At 45.8% G+C, this 12,678-nt stretch overlaps 2 non-coding genes across 2 annotated transcripts; both read right to left on the bottom strand.

Moving 5' to 3' along the window:
• Positions 1-7,878: 7,878 nt before the first annotated feature.
• On the bottom strand, positions 7,879-7,961 carry TRNAL-CAG (transfer RNA leucine (anticodon CAG)). The gene has a single exon. It is a non-coding gene; the product is annotated as a tRNA-Leu (tRNA).
• Positions 7,962-9,094: 1,133 nt separating this feature from the next.
• Positions 9,095-9,177, bottom strand: TRNAL-CAG (transfer RNA leucine (anticodon CAG)). Its single transcript has one exon. It is a non-coding gene; the product is annotated as a tRNA-Leu (tRNA).
• Positions 9,178-12,678: the final 3,501 nt, after the last annotated feature.

Here is a 12,678-nt window from a genome sequence, read left to right as displayed (position 1 = left end):
GAGCAGCTATGTTTGTTTTGTATTGGTTAAGGAGAAATGTTGTGTTCGTCATGGGCACGCCTATGATGCACACCAAGGGAGGTAGGGAGTGTTAGTCTCCCCCGAGTTTTGGAGTTGGATGGTAGGCGCGGTGACGTGGAACCGGAGAGAATAAAAGGTCAGGGAAGGTGTTCCTCGTGGCCAATGACTCTATATTATTCTCTGTGTATTTATTAAAACTTATCTGCAAAACAGGCACCGTGTGTGCACGATGCAACACACCCCTTCCATGCCCTGAATACAGAAGTTAAAAACCAGCTGTGATTGGGACGCAGGGGACTCTGGTGCCACTGAACCTTCTGCACTGTGAACCTGCTGAACTATTGACAGATGCGCTCTTGATATGTAGGGTCGAAACCTTTATCTCTGCCCCTCTATCACGATTTGTTGAAGATGCTGTGATTTCCCGCTTTACCGATTTACTGCGATTTAGCCAACTTCAGGAAATTAGTGCAAGCAACGGACAATAGATCTTATCGATAATTTACAGAAACTGTTGACATTGTTTTTGATACGGGTGCTTGGAAAAAAAAAGTCCAAAAATGTATCCACCTCGCAAAAGACACTTGTCAGAAGTGGGATTCGAACCCATGCCTCCAAAGGAGACTGCGACCTGAACTCAGCGCCTTAGACCACTCGGCCATCCTGATACTCTTGACACTGCACTGATGGCTCAATTTCCAGCTTATAAACCAAAATGAGTGCCATGTACTGAGTGAATGTTGTTTAATGTCCTCTGTATTTTCAATTCCAGACCTTCCTTCTCAGGGAAACAGTGGGATCTGAAGCTGATGAAGGAGAGAGGATGGATCATCCTGACAGTGAATCCGGTGGTGACTGCTACTAATTCTCAATCATCTACTATATGGGGTGTGGACTTGCAGAATTTTGAGCCAGTGCATATGGCCGGTGGTGACTGCTACTAATTCTCAATCATCTACTACAGGGGGTGTGGACATGCAGAATTTGGAGCCAGTTCAAGATTCAGATATGGAGGTGCCTGGCTCCATACCAATCAACTCAGTGCCTCTGAGACAAGGACTTGAACGGTACAGTTTGAGTCCTCGACCGCCATGCTCAACGCGGCTGCAAGGATTCGGGGTGGATTGACTGAATGTGGTATTTATTGTTGTGTACTTTTCTTGTATACTGGATTAGTATAGTATCTTTTTTTTGAGCAGCTATGTTTGTTTTGTATTGGTTAAGGAGAAATGTTGTGTTCGTCATGGGCACGCCCATGATGCACACCAAGGGAGGTAGTGAGTGTTAGTCTCCCCAGAGTTTTGGAGTTGGATGGTAGGCGCGGTGACGTGGAAACGGAGAGAATAAAAGGCCAGGGAAGGTGTTCCTCGTGGCCAATGACTCTATATTATTCTCTGTGTATTTATTAAAACTTATCTGCGAAACAGGCACCATGTGTGCACGATGCAACACACCCCTCCCATGCCCTGAATACAGAAGTTAAAAACCAGCTGTGATTGGGACGCAGGGGACCCTGGTGCCACTGAACCTTCTGCACTGTGAACCTGCTGAACTATTGACAGCTGCGCTCTTGATATGTAGGGTCGAAACCTTTATCTCTGCCCCTCTATCACGATTTGTTGAAGATGCTGTGATTTCCCGCTTTACCGATTTACTGCGATTTAGCCAACTTCAGGAAATTAGTGCAAGCAACGGACAATAGATCTTATCGATAATTTACAGAAACTGTTGACATTGTTTTTGATATGGGTGCTTGGAAAAAAAAAGTCCAAAAATGTATCCACCTCGCAAAAGACACTTGCCAGAAGTGGGATTCGAACCCACGTCTCCAAGGGAGACTGTGACCTGAATACATCACCTTAGACCACCCGGCCATCCTGACACTCTCGACACCAGACTCATGGCTCAATTTCCAGCTTATAAACCAAAATGAGTGCCATGTACTGAGTGAATGTAATTTAATGTCCTCTGTATTTTCAATTCCAGGCCTTCCTGCTCAGGGAAACAGTGGGATCTGAAGCTGATGAAGGAGAGAGGATGGATCATCCTGACAGTGGACCCTGTGGTGACTGCTACTAATTCTCAATCATCTACTACATGGGGTGTGGACTTGCAGAATTTTGAGCCAGTGCATATGGCCGGTGGTGACTGCTACTAATTCTCAATCATCTACTACAGGGGGTGTGGACATGCAGAATTTGGAGCCAGTTCAAGATTCAGATCAGGAGGTGCCTGGCTCCATACCAATCAACTCAGTGCCTCTGAGACAAGGACTTGAACGGTACAGTTTGAGTCCTCGACCGCCATGCTCAACGCGGCTGCAAGGATTCGGGGTGGATTGACTGAATGTGGTATTTATTGTTGTGTACTATTCTTGTATACTGGATTAGTATAGTATCTTTTTTTTGAGCAGCTATGTTTGTTTTGTATTGGTTAAGGAGAAATGTTGTGTTCGTCATGGGCACGCCCATGATGCACACCAAGGGAGGTAGGGAGTGTTAGTCTCCCCCGAGTTTTGGAGTTGGATGGTAGGTGCGGTGATGTGGAATCGGAGAGAATAAAAGGTAGGGGAAGGTGTTCCTCGTGGCCAAAGACTCCATATTATTCTTTGTGTATTTATTAAAACTTCTCTGCAAAACAGGCACTGTGTGTGCACGACGCAACACCCCCACCCCTCCCATCTCCTGAATACAGAAGTTAAAAACCAGCTCTGATTGGGACGCTGGGGACCCTGGTGCCACTGAACCTTCTGCACTGTGAACCTGCTGAACTATTGACAGCTGCGCTTTTGATATGTAGGGTCGAAACCTTTATCTCGGCCCCTCTATCACGATTTGTTGAAGATGCTGTGATTTCCTGCTTTACCGATTTACTGCGATTTAGCCAACTTCAGGCAATTAGTGCAAGCAACGGAAAATAGATCTTATCGATAATTTACAGAAACTGTTGACATTGTTTTTGATACGGTGCTTGGGAAAAAAAAGTCCAAAAATGTATCCACCTTGCAAAATACACTTGTCAGAAGTGGGATTTAAACCCACACCTCCAAGGGAGGCTGCGACCTGAACGCAGCGCCTTAGACCAATCGGCCATCCCGACACTCTGCACACCTCGCTCATGGCTCAATTTCGAGCGTATAAACCAAAATGAGTGCCATGTACTGAGTGAATGTTGTTTAATGTCCTCTGTATTTTCAATTCCAGACCTTCCTGCTCAGGGAAACAGTGGGATCTGAAGCTGATGAAGGAGAGAGGATGGATCATCCTGACAGTGAATCCGGTGGTGACTGCTACTAATTCACAATCATCGACTACTTGGGGTGTGGACATGCAGAAGTTTGAGCCAGTGCACATGGCTGGTGGTGACTGCAACTAATTCTCAATCATCTACTACAAGGGGTGTGGACATGCAGAATTTGGAGCCAGTTCAAGATTCAGATCAGGAGGTGCCTGGCTCCATACCAATCAACTCAGTGCCTCTGAGACAAGGACTTGAACGGTACAGTTTGAGTCCTCGACCGCCATGCTCAACGCGGCTGCAAGGATTCTGGGTGGATTGACTGAATGTGGCATTTCTTGTTTTGTACTATTCTTGTATACTGGATTAGTATAGTATCTTTTTTTTAAGCAGCTATGTTTGTTTTGTATTGGTTAAGGAGAAATGTTGTGTTCGTCATGGGCACGCCTATGATGCACACCAAGGGAGGTAGGGAGTGTTAGTCTCCCCTGAGTTTTGGAGTTGAATGGTAGGCGCGGTGACGTGGAACCGGAGAGAATAAAAGGTCAGGGAAGGTGTTCCTCGTGGCCAATGACTCTATATTATTCTCTGTGTATTTATTAAAACTTATCTGCGAAACAGGCACTGTGTGTGCACGATCCAACACACCCCTCTCATGCCCTGAATACAGAAGTTAAAAACCAGCTGTGATTGGGACGCAGGGGACCCTGGTGCCACTGAACCTTCTGCACTGTGAACCTGCTGAACTATTGACAGCTGCGCTCTTGATATGTAGGGTCGAAACCTTTATCTCTGCCCCTCTATCACGATTTGTTGAAGATGCTGTGATTTCCCGCTTTACTGATTTACTGCGATTTAGCCAACTTCAGGAAATTAGTGCAAGCAACAGACAATAGATCTTATCGATAATTTACAGAAACTGTTGACATTGTTTTTGATACGGGTGCTTGGAAAAAAAAAGTCCAAAAATGTATCCACCTCGCAAAAGACACTTGTCAGAAGTGGGATTCAAATCCACGCCTCCAAAGGAGACTGCGACCTGAACGCAGCGCCTTAGACCACTTGGCCATCCTGACACTCTAGACACTGCACTGATGGCTCAATTTCCAGCTTATAAACCAAAATGAGTGCCATGTACTGAGTGAATGTTGTTTAATGTCCTCTGTATTTTCAATTCCAGACCTTCCTGCTCAGGGAAACAGTGGGATCTGAAGCTGATGAAGGAGAGAGGATGGATCATCCTGACAGTGGATCCGGTGGTGATTGCTACTAATTCTCAATCATCTACTACATGGGGTGTGGACATGCTGAATTTTGAGCCAGTGCAAATGACAGGTGGTGACTGCTACTAATTCTCAATCACCTACTACAGGGGGTGTGGACATGCAGAATTTGGAGCCAGTTCAAGATTCAGATCAGGAGGTGCCTGGCTCCATACCAATCAACTCAGTGCCTCTGAGACAAGGACTTGAACGGTACAGTTTGAGTCCTCGACCGCCATGCTCAACGCGGCTTCGGGGTGGATTGACTGAATGTGGCATTTCTTGATGTGTACTATTCTTGTATACTGGATTAGTATAGTATCTTTTTTTTGAGCAGCTATGTTTGTTTTGTATTGGTTAAGGAGAAATGTTGTGTTCATCATGGGCACGCCTATGATGCACACCAAGGGAGGTAGGGAGTGTTAGTCTCCCCCGAGTTTTGGAGTTGGATGGTAGGCGCGGTGACGTGGAACCGGAGAGAATAAAAGGCCAGGGAAGATGTTCCTCGTGGCCAATGACTCTATATTATTCTCTGTGTATTTATTAAAACTTATCTGAGAAATAGGCACCATGTGTGCACGATGCAGCACACCCCTCCCATGCCCTGAATACAGAAGTTAAAAACCAGCTGTGATTGGGACGCAGGGGACCCTGGTGCCACTGAACCTTCTCCACTGTGAACCTGCTGAACTATTGACAGCTGCGCTCTTGATATGTAGGGTCAAAACCTTTATCTCTGCTCCTCTATCACGATTTGTTGAAGATGCTGTGATTTCCCGCTTTACCGCTTTACCGCGATTTAGCCAACTTCAGGAAATTAGTGCAAGCAACGGACAATAGATCTTATCGATAATTTACAGAAACTGTTGACATTGTTTTTGATACGGGTGCTTGGAAAAAAAAAGTCAAAAAATGTATCCACCTCGCAAAAGACACTTGTCAGAAGTGGGATTTGAACCCACGCCTCCAAATGAGACTGCAACCTGAACGCAGTGCCTTAGACCACTCGGCCATCCTGACACTCGTGACACTGCACTGATGGCTCAATTTCCAGCTTATAAACCAAAATGAGTGCCATGTACTGAGTGAATGTTGTTTAATGTCCTCTGTATTTTCAATTCCAGACCTTCCTGCTCAGGGAAACAGTGTGATCTGAAGCTGATGAAGGAGAGAGGATGGATCATCCTGACAGTGGATCCGGTGGTGACTGCTACTAATTCTCAATCATCTACTACATGGGGTGTGGACATGCTGAATTTTGAGCCAGTGCACATGGCCGGTGGTGACTGCTACTAATCCTCAATCATCTACTACAGGGGGTGTGGACATGCAGAATTTGGAGCCAGTTCAAGATTCAGATCAGGAGGTGCCTGGCTCCATACCAATCAACTCAGTGCCTCTGAGACAAGGACTTGAACGGTACAGATTGAGTCCTCGACTGCCATGCTCAACGCGGCTGCAAGGATTCAGGGTGGATTGACTGAATGTGGCATTTCTTGTTGTGTACTATTCTTGTATACTGGTTTAGTATAGTATCTTTTTTTTGAGCAGCTATGTTTGTTTTGTATTGGTTAAGGAGAAATGTTGTGTTCGTCATGGGCATGCCTATGATGCACACCAAGGGAGGTAGGGAGTGTTAGTCTCCCCCAAGTTTTGGAGTTGGATGGTAGGCGCGGTGACGTGGAACCGGAGAGAATAAAAGGTCATGGAAGGTGTTCCTCGTGGCCAATGACTCTATATTATTCTCTGTGTATTTATTAAAACTTATTTGCGAAACAGGCACTGTGTGTGCACGATGCAACACACCCCTCCCGTGCCCTGAATACAGAAGTTAAAAACCAGCTGTGATTGGGACGCAGGGGACCCTGGTGCCACTGAACCTTCTGCACTGTGAACCTGCTGAACTATTGACAGCTGTGCTTTTGATATGTAGGGTCGAAACCTTTATCTCGGCCCCTCTATCACGATTTGTTGAAGATGCTGTGATTTCCTGCTTTACCGATTTACTGCGATTTAGCCAACTTCAGGCAATTAGTGCAAGCAACGGACAATAGATCTTATCGATAATTTACAGAAACTGTTGACATTGTTTTTGATAAGGGTGCTTGGAAAAAAAAAGTATCCAGCTCGCAAAAGACACTTGTCAGAAGAGGGGTTTGAACTCACATCTCCAAGGGAGACTGTGACCTGAATGGAGCACCTTGGACCACCCGGCCATCCTGACACTCTTGACACCAGACTGATGGCTCAATTTCCAGCTTATAAACCAAAATGAGTGCCATGTACTGAGTGAATGTTATTTAATGTCCTCTGTATTTTCAATTCCAGACCTTCCTGCTCAGGGAAACAGTGGGATCTGAAGCTGATGAAGGAGAGAGGATGGATCATCCTGACAGTGGACCCTGTGGTGACTGCTACTAATTCTCAATCATCTACTACATGGGGTGTGGACTTGCAGAATTTTGAGCCAGTGCAAATGGCCGGTGGTGACTGCTACTAATTCTCAATCATCTACTACAGGGGGTGTGGACATGCAGAATTTGGAGCCAGTTCAAGATTCAGATCAGGAGGTGCCTGGCTCCATACCAATCAACTCAGTGCCTCTGAGACAAGGACTTGAACGGTACAGTTTGAGTCCTCGACCGCCATGCTCAACGCGGCTGCAAGGTTTCGGGGTGGATTGACTGAATGTGGTATTTATTGTTGTGTACTATTCTTGCATACTGGATTAGTATAGTATCTTTTTTTTGAGCAGCTATGTTTGTTTTGTATTGGTTAAGGAGAAATGTTGTGTTCGTCATGGGCACGCCCATGATGCACACCAAGGGAGGTAGGGAGTGTTAGTCTCCCCCGAGTTTTAGAGTTGGATGGTAGGTGCGGTGATGTGGAATCGGAGAGAATAAAAGGTAGGGGAAGGTGTTCCTCGTGGCTAAAGACTCCATATTATTCTTTGTGTATTTATTAAAACTTCTCTGCAAAACAGGCACTGTGTGTGCACGACGCAACACCCCCACCCCTCCCATCCCCTGAATACAGAAGTTAAAAACCAGCTGTGATTGGGACACAGGGGACCCTGGTGCCACTGAACCTTCTGCACTGTGAACCTGCTGAACTATTGACAGCTGTGCTTTTGATATGTAGGGTCGAAACCTTTATCTCGGCCCCTCTATCACGATTTGTTGAAGATGCTGTGATTTCCTGCTTTACCGATTTACTGCGATTTAGCCAACTTCAGGCAATTAGTGCAAGCAACGGAAAATAGATCTTATCGATAATTTACAGAAACTGTTGACATTGTTTTTGATACGGTGCTTGGGAAAAAAAAGTCCAAAAATGTATCCACCTCGCAAAATACACTTGTCAGAAGTGGGATTTGAACCCACACCTCCAAGGGAGGCTGCGATCTGAACGCAGCACCTTAGACCACTCGGCCATCCTGACACTCTTCACACCTCTCTCATGGCTCAATTTCGAGCGTATAAACCAAAATGAGTGCCATGTACTGAGTGAATGTTGTTTAATGTCCCCTGTATTTTCAATTCCAGACCTTCCTGCTCAGGGAAACAGTGGGATCTGAAGCTGATGAAGAAGAGAGGATGGATCATCCTGACAGTGAATCCGGTGGTGACTGCTACTAATTCTCAATCATCGACTACATGGGGTGTGGACATGCTGAATTTTGAGCCAGTGCACATGGCCGGTGTTGACTGCTACTAATTCTCAATCATCTACTACAAGGGGTGTGGACATGAAGAATTTGGAGCCAGTTCAAGATTCAGATCAAGAGGTGCCTGGCTCCATACCAATCAACTCAGTGCCTCTGAGACAAGGACTTGAACGGTACAGTTTGAGTCCTCGACCGCCATGCTCAACGCGGCTGCAAGGATTCGGGGTGGATTGACTGAATGTGGCATTTCTTGTTGTGTACTATTCTTGTATACTGGATTAGTATAGTTTTGTTTTTTTTGAGCAGCTATGTTTGTTTTGTATTGGTTAAGGAGAAATGTTGTGTTCGTCATGGGCACGCCTATGATGCACACCAAGGGAGGTAGGGAGTGTTAGTCTCCCCTGAGTTTTGGAGTTGGATGGTAGGCGCGGTGACGTGGAACCGGAGAGAATAAAAGGTCAGGGAAGGTGTTCCTCGTGGCCAATGACTCTATATTATTCTCTGTGTATTTATTAAAACTTATCTGCGAAACAGGCACCGTGTGGGCACGATGCAACACACCCCTCCCATGCCCTGAATACAGAAGTTAAAAACCAACTGTGATTGGGACGCAGGGGACCCTGGTGCCACTGAACCTTCTGCACTGTGAACCTGCTGAACTATTGACAGCTGCGCTCTTGATATGTAGGGTCGAAACCTTTATCTCTGCCCCTCTATCACGATTTGTTGAAGATGCTGTGATTTCCCGCTTTACCGATTTACTGCGATTTAGCCAACTTCAGGAAATTAGTGCAAGCAACGGACAATAGATCTTATCGATAATTTACAGAAACTGTTGACATTGTTTTTGATACGGGTGCTTGGAAAAAAAAAAGTCCAAAAATGTATCCACCTCGCAAAAGACACTTGTCAGAAGTGGGATTTGAACCCACGCCTCCAAAGGAGACTGCAACCTGAACGCAGCGCCTTAGACCACTCGGCCATCCTGACACTCTTGACACTGCACTGATGGCTCAATTTCCAGCTTATAAACCAAAATGAGTGCCATGTACTGAGTGAATGTTGTTTAATGTCCTCTGTATTTTCAATTCCAGACCTTCCTGCTCAGGGAAACAGTGGGATCTGAAGCTGATGAAGGAGAGAGGATGGATCATCCTGACAGTGAATCCGGTGGTGACTGCTACTAATTCGCAGTCATCGACTACTTGGGGTGTGGACATGCAGAAGTTTGAGCCAGTGCACATGGCCGGTGGTGACTGCTACTAATTCTCAATCATCTACTACAAGGGGTGTGGACATGCAGAATTTGGAGCCAGTTCAAGATTCAGATCAGGAGGTGCCTGGCTCCATACCAATCAACTCAGTGCCTCTGAGACAAGGACTTGAACGGTACAGTTTGAGTCCTCGACCGCCATGCTCAACGCGGCTGCAAGGATTCGGGGTGGATTGACTGAATGTGGCATTTCTTGTTGTGTACTATTCTTGTATACTGGATTAGTATAGTATCTTTTTTTTGAGCAGCTATGTTTGTTTTGTATTGGTTAAGGAGAAATGTTGTGTTCGTCATGGGCACGCCTATGATGCACACCAAGGGAGGTAGGGAGTGTTAGTCTCCCCCGAGTTTTGGAGTTGGATGGTAGGCGCGGTGACGTGGAACCGGAGAGAATAAAAGGTCAGGGAAGGTGTTCCTCGTGGCCAATGACTCTATATTATTCTCTGTGTATTTATTAAAACTTATCTGCAAAACAGGCACCGTGTGTGCACGATGCAACACACCCCTTCCATGCCCTGAATACAGAAGTTAAAAACCAGCTGTGATTGGGACGCAGGGGACTCTGGTGCCACTGAACCTTCTGCACTGTGAACCTGCTGAACTATTGACAGATGCGCTCTTGATATGTAGGGTCGAAACCTTTATCTCTGCCCCTCTATCACGATTTGTTGAAGATGCTGTGATTTCCCGCTTTACCGATTTACTGCGATTTAGCCAACTTCAGGAAATTAGTGCAAGCAACGGACAATAGATCTTATCGATAATTTACAGAAACTGTTGACATTGTTTTTGATACGGGTGCTTGGAAAAAAAAAGTCCAAAAATGTATCCACCTCGCAAAAGACACTTGTCAGAAGTGGGATTCGAACCCATGCCTCCAAAGGAGACTGCGACCTGAACTCAGCGCCTTAGACCACTCGGCCATCCTGATACTCTTGACACTGCACTGATGGCTCAATTTCCAGCTTATAAACCAAAATGAGTGCCATGTACTGAGTGAATGTTGTTTAATGTCCTCTGTATTTTCAATTCCAGACCTTCCTTCTCAGGGAAACAGTGGGATCTGAAGCTGATGAAGGAGAGAGGATGGATCATCCTGACAGTGAATCCGGTGGTGACTGCTACTAATTCTCAATCATCTACTATATGGGGTGTGGACTTGCAGAATTTTGAGCCAGTGCATATGGCCGGTGGTGACTGCTACTAATTCTCAATCATCTACTACAGGGGGTGTGGACATGCAGAATTTGGAGCCAGTTCAAGATTCAGATATGGAGGTGCCTGGCTCCATACCAATCAACTCAGTGCCTCTGAGACAAGGACTTGAACGGTACAGTTTGAGTCCTCGACCGCCATGCTCAACGCGGCTGCAAGGATTCGGGGTGGATTGACTGAATGTGGTATTTATTGTTGTGTACTTTTCTTGTATACTGGATTAGTATAGTATCTTTTTTTTGAGCAGCTATGTTTGTTTTGTATTGGTTAAGGAGAAATGTTGTGTTCGTCATGGGCACGCCCATGATGCACACCAAGGGAGGTAGTGAGTGTTAGTCTCCCCAGAGTTTTGGAGTTGGATGGTAGGCGCGGTGACGTGGAAACGGAGAGAATAAAAGGCCAGGGAAGGTGTTCCTCGTGGCCAATGACTCTATATTATTCTCTGTGTATTTATTAAAACTTATCTGCGAAACAGGCACCATGTGTGCACGATGCAACACACCCCTCCCATGCCCTGAATACAGAAGTTAAAAACCAGCTGTGATTGGGACGCAGGGGACCCTGGTGCCACTGAACCTTCTGCACTGTGAACCTGCTGAACTATTGACAGCTGCGCTCTTGATATGTAGGGTCGAAACCTTTATCTCTGCCCCTCTATCACGATTTGTTGAAGATGCTGTGATTTCCCGCTTTACCGATTTACTGCGATTTAGCCAACTTCAGGAAATTAGTGCAAGCAACGGACAATAGATCTTATCGATAATTTACAGAAACTGTTGACATTGTTTTTGATATGGGTGCTTGGAAAAAAAAAGTCCAAAAATGTATCCACCTCGCAAAAGACACTTGCCAGAAGTGGGATTCGAACCCACGTCTCCAAGGGAGACTGTGACCTGAATACATCACCTTAGACCACCCGGCCATCCTGACACTCTCGACACCAGACTCATGGCTCAATTTCCAGCTTATAAACCAAAATGAGTGCCATGTACTGAGTGAATGTAATTTAATGTCCTCTGTATTTTCAATTCCAGGCCTTCCTGCTCAGGGAAACAGTGGGATCTGAAGCTGATGAAGGAGAGAGGATGGATCATCCTGACAGTGGACCCTGTGGTGACTGCTACTAATTCTCAATCATCTACTACATGGGGTGTGGACTTGCAGAATTTTGAGCCAGTGCATATGGCCGGTGGTGACTGCTACTAATTCTCAATCATCTACTACAGGGGGTGTGGACATGCAGAATTTGGAGCCAGTTCAAGATTCAGATCAGGAGGTGCCTGGCTCCATACCAATCAACTCAGTGCCTCTGAGACAAGGACTTGAACGGTACAGTTTGAGTCCTCGACCGCCATGCTCAACGCGGCTGCAAGGATTCGGGGTGGATTGACTGAATGTGGTATTTATTGTTGTGTACTATTCTTGTATACTGGATTAGTATAGTATCTTTTTTTTGAGCAGCTATGTTTGTTTTGTATTGGTTAAGGAGAAATGTTGTGTTCGTCATGGGCACGCCCATGATGCACACCAAGGGAGGTAGGGAGTGTTAGTCTCCCCCGAGTTTTGGAGTTGGATGGTAGGTGCGGTGATGTGGAATCGGAGAGAATAAAAGGTAGGGGAAGGTGTTCCTCGTGGCCAAAGACTCCATATTATTCTTTGTGTATTTATTAAAACTTCTCTGCAAAACAGGCACTGTGTGTGCACGACGCAACACCCCCACCCCTCCCATCCCCTGAATACAGAAGTTAAAAACCAGCTCTGATTGGGACGCTGGGGACCCTGGTGCCACTGAACCTTCTGCACTGTGAACCTGCTGAACTATTGACAGCTGCGCTTTTGATATGTAGGGTCGAAACCTTTATCTCGGCCCCTCTATCACGATTTGTTGAAGATGCTGTGATTTCCTGCTTTACCGATTTACTGCGATTTAGCCAACTTCAGGCAATTAGTGCAAGCAACGGAAAATAGATCTTATCGATAATTTACAGAAACTGTTGACATTG

The sequence above is a fragment of the Pleurodeles waltl genome, unplaced genomic scaffold, assembly GCF_031143425.1.
Source record: "Pleurodeles waltl isolate 20211129_DDA unplaced genomic scaffold, aPleWal1.hap1.20221129 scaffold_39, whole genome shotgun sequence".
In the NCBI taxonomy this organism is placed as follows: domain Eukaryota; kingdom Metazoa; phylum Chordata; class Amphibia; order Caudata; family Salamandridae; genus Pleurodeles; species Pleurodeles waltl.
The sequence above is the reverse complement of the archived record's forward strand: the minus strand, read 5'-3'. Positions and strand labels throughout refer to the sequence as shown.